Source organism: Dipodomys merriami, unplaced genomic scaffold (genome assembly GCF_024711535.1).
Source record: "Dipodomys merriami isolate MVZ:Mamm:240054 unplaced genomic scaffold, mDipMer1.0.p SCAF_7, whole genome shotgun sequence".
In the NCBI taxonomy this organism is placed as follows: Eukaryota; Metazoa; Chordata; class Mammalia; order Rodentia; family Heteromyidae; genus Dipodomys; species Dipodomys merriami.
Genome location: NW_027206290.1, coordinates 71644703 through 71649562, shown reverse-complemented (window position 1 = coordinate 71649562; position 4860 = coordinate 71644703).

The following is a 4860-nucleotide window of genomic DNA, read 5'->3' as shown; positions in this document are numbered from 1 at the left end:
GCTGGCTTGTTTTTCTTGTTGTCTACTCAAGTAAGAAGCTATTTTAATCTAAAATGGTTCCTCGTGTATTTCAGCCTTAGCCTTGCTTTCGTTTGTAAATATAAGCTTAACAAGTGGTTGCTGCATGCTGCTGGGGCTGGGTACTTATTTCAGAAAAGAATAAACTCATTTCTCCAAATGGCTCCATCCCCAAATCCCAGATTTGAGTTTTGTTGGCTCTGATTGGCCTAATATGTGTCATATGCTCATCCCTCAGCCAATCATGATGGCTAGGGGGCTGGTAAAGTATTGTTTATTTCAGTCATTTCAGGGTCTGGTCCTGGAATGAGATTGAGGTCAATCCCATTCAAATCATGTGGCTCAGAAATTCAAGGTCTTGATAGAAAAGGAGAGACGGGGACTGGATGCCAGATAACAAGCAAAACCTATTGTACGTGCTTCCTTTCTTAGAGCAGGAAAAGTATGGGCATATTTAGGGCAAAGGCACTAGGAGTTTAGATACTTAGCTGTGAGAAGTGTGACTTCCAGAGAGGGTGAGGGGTTCTAAGAGAAGAGGCCAGGAGTGGGGAAGCCAACCCTTAGCTTTGAGTCTGGGATCTACTTTACATCTTGTTCTTGTTTTACTAACAAGATGGCTTTTGAAATTATGGCCTTTTGAGAGAAAGAGACAGGAAGGAAATTGGTATAGCTAGGGGTATTAGGTTACAGAAACCTATCCTCAGGACATTATGTAAGTGCAGATCCTTGGTTCCTTTTGGACCCTTACAACAACACCTGAGTGGAGGACTGAGGAAGGAACTGTTACAGAGCCTTCAGAGACATACCACTCAGGGTGGGAAGCTGCTAACATAGGAGACCAGTGGTGAGACACTGGTGTCTGATCCCAGTGTTGCCACTGCCTTGCTGTGTGATCCTGGGTGTGGCCCTGCTCCTCACTGGGCCTTAGTTTTACTATCTATATAGTAGGCTCCCTACTTCCCCCTATCCCTCATTCATTCTTTCCATTCACCTTCCCCACACCCTCACCTGCCATACCTGTCCTCATGCCAAAAGAACCTGGTTTTCTTTCTCTCTTTCTTTCTTTCTTTTTTGTCAGTTGTGGGGCTTGAACTCTGGGCTTAGGCACTGTCCCTCAGCTCTTCAGCTCAAGGTAAGTGCTCTACCACTTGAGCCACAGTGCCAATTCCAGTTTTTAGGTGATTAATTGGAGATAAGAGTCTCACAGACTTTCCTGCCTGGGCTGGTTTTGAACCATGATCCTCAGATCTCAGCCTCCTGAGTAGCTAGGATTACAGGCGTGAGCCACTGGCCTCCAGCATGGTTTACTTTTCTTTTTTTCCTGTTGGTCATGGGGGCCTGAACCCTGGGTCTGGGTGCTGTCTCTCAGCTTCAGCTCAAGGCTAGTGCTCTACCACTTGAGCCTCAGTGCCAATTCGAGCTTTTTCTGCTCATGTGGTGCTGAGGAATCGAACCAAGGCCCTCATGCATGCAAGGCAAGCACTCTACCACTGAGCCACCTTCCCAGCCCATGGTTTACTTTCTTACCACTCATTTTTTAAAGAGTTCATTAATTGTTTTACCCATGGTGTCTCAGAGATGCATAGATTATAGCTTAATCAGAATAACCTTCTCTATCCCTTCCTCTTTCTCTGGCCCTCAGAAGCAATAGCTTTCACTGAGATTCCTTATGCCATCTGCAAACATACTAGCAATGTACTTCAAAATTATTCACCCTCCGGGCTGGGAAGGTGGCTCAGTGGTAGAGTGCTTGCCTTGCATGCCTGAGGCCCTGGGTTCGATTCCTCAGCACCACATAAGCAAAAAGAAAAAAGCCGGAAGTGGTGCTGTGGCTCAAGTGGTAGAGCGCTAGCCTTGAGCTGAAGAGCTGAGGGACAGCACCCAGGCCCAGAGTTCAGGCCCCACGACTGGACCCCAAATAAAAAATAACAAAAGAAAATTATTCACCCTCCATCTTTTTTTTCCTTTCCCCTCACCCTCATCCTCCTAAACAATTCTGTGGTTAGAATCATGTTCTACCTATATGTTTGTATATGTATATTCATCTGTGTACATATACATAACTATATTAATACTTAGTAGATATTAATGAATAAAATATGAATATGTATGTCCTTTAGGTCTAGCTTCAACAAATGAATGAGAAGATGAAGCTTAATTTATGTTGCCCAACAGGATAATCTACAATCCCAGCCACTTTCCTGCTTATGATATGATTTTATTTTCTTTATGAGTACATGATGTTCCATGGTTTATATGTCCTATGTTTTCTTTTTTTGATTTTTTTATTGTGAAAATACTGTACAGAGGGATTACAATTACATGGGCAAGATAATGAGTACATTTCTTATCAAGCATTGTAGCCTCCTCCTTCCTATGTTTTCTTTCTCCATTTATCTGTTATTGGACACCTTAGTGGATTCCATAATGTATAACACTGGCCCACTTTTCTGGGGTATGTTGGTCCTAGAGCCTGGGCACTGTCCCTGAGTGTTTTTGCTCAAGTTCTAGCTAGCACTCTACTACTTTGAGCCACAACGCTACTTTGCATTTTCTGGTGGTTAATTGGAGATAAGAGTCTTGGGGACTTTCCTGACTGGGATGGCTTCCAACTTTGATCCTAGATCTCAGCTTCCTGAGTAGGTAGGGTTATAGGTATAAAACACCAGTACTGAGCTTTTTGCTTAAGACTAATGTTCTACCACTTGAGCCATAACTCTACTTTGCATTTTCTGGTGGTTAATTAGAGATAAGAATCTCACAGATGGGCTGGGAAGGTGGCTCAGTGGTAGAGCACTTGCCTTGCATGCCTGAGGCCCTGGGTTCCATTCCTCAGCACCACATAAGCAAAAAGAAAAAAGCCAGAAGTGGTGCTGTGGCTCAAGTGGTAGAGCATTAGCCTTGAGCTGAAGAGCTGAGGGACAGTGCTCAGGCCCAGAGTTCAGGCCCCATGACCGGACCCCCCCCCCAAAAAAAAAAAAAAAGAATCTCACAGACTTCCTGCCTAGGTCAGCTTCTAACTGTGATCATCAGATCTTAGCCTCCTGAGTAGGATTACAGGCATGAGCCATGGAGGTCTGGCTGACTTCTCACTGTTTTTACAGTAAGAATTCAACTTAGATTCATGGTCTACAAAAGTCATCTGGCTTTTGTCTGCTTCTGTGATCTCACCTCTTGCTTACATCATTCTTACCACAGTGGTCTCCCTTGTTGTACATTCTTTGCCAGCTTAGCCCCCTCATCCCTATATATAACAGTCAACTCTACATCAATGACTCCTTTATCCTCTAGACTTCAGTTTACACTTCAGACAGGCCTTCCTCGACCACTTAATCTTTAGTAGGTCCTCCTTTATTCATTATCCTTGCTCCTAGTCTAATCACAAACCCTATTTTTATTTTTCTGCTTTTTTCTGTTAGTGTGACTCTCTGCTAGACTATAAACTCCAATATGGAAAGGATTGCCCTTTCTTTTTGCCACAATTATTTGTGGGTGTTTGTTACTTTTTTTTTTTTTTTGCTGGACGTGGGACCTGAACTCTGGGCCTGGGCGCTGTCCCTCAGCTCTTCAGCTCAAGGCTAGCGCTCTACCACTTGAGCCACAGGGCCACTTCCAGCTTTTTCTGCTTATGTGGTGCTGAGGAATCGAACCCAGGACCTCATGCATGCAAGGCAAGTGCTCTACCACTGAGCCACCTTCCCAGCCCTTTTATTTTTTTTTTTTGTCGGTTGTGGGGCCTTAACTCTGGGCCTAGGCACTGTCCCTCAGCTCTTCAGCTCAAGGCTAGTGCTCTACCTCTTGAGCCACAGCGCCACTTCTGGCTTTTTCTGTTTATGTGGTGCTGAGGAATCGAACCTAGGGCCTCATGCATGCAAGGCAAGCACTCTACCACTGAGCCACCTTCCCAGCCCTGTTTGTTACTTTTTCCCTAAGCTAGCATCAAACACTCCACTGCTGTCACTGAATTGACTTCACCCAATTTTCTTTTCTTGTTTTTTTTTTATTTAAATTTAAATTGTATTGTCAAGGTGATGTACATAGGGGTTACAGTTACATAGGTAAGGTAATGAGTTCATTTCTTGTCAAACTTATTACCCCCTCCCTTTGAAGAGTGTTGTCCTAAGCCAACAGGCAGGTACAGGACTTAATATTTCAGTTTCCAAGAATAATAACTCTTGAATGACATGGTACAAGGTCATTACAAACCAGTTGTAGTTCACTCACTGGAATGAGTGAACTGTGACTAGTCAGAACTCAGGTGAGGCAAAAACACCCAAAAATTCAGGTAGGACAATGTTTTTGCTTATCTGACTATGCTACAGCTCTGCTGTTTGATCCTGTGGGTTCCTAAATAACTTTATATTTATGATGTTGCAATCTGTTTGCTATTTGGAATGTACAAAATATACTGGATAGATTGCATCTCCACAACCTAGCACAGGATCTAGTTAATGGCAGCCGCTCAACAAATGAGAAAGAAAAATCCACCCAGGTGTGTGGCTTAAAAGTGTTTATTTAATGGTTCAGGGCCTTAGTTTATTCCTCTAGTTAACCCACACATCATCTAAGATGTTTGGTTTTACAGCTTGCTCACTCCCTCCTCTTATTCTTTACCCATTCCTCCCCAACTGTAACAACTAAACAAGCCAACCCAACTCAACCCAACCCAAATTCCTCTCATTTTCTCAGATAGAGTAGCTTAACCACAAGATTTGGAGCTGGCATACAGATCCTGGTTCTGCCACTTGTCTTGTGACCTTGAGCAAATTACTAAGCTTCTTTGTGTTCTCATATGTGGGTGGAGATGGGGAAATAATAGTACATGTAATAGTGCGTGCACAT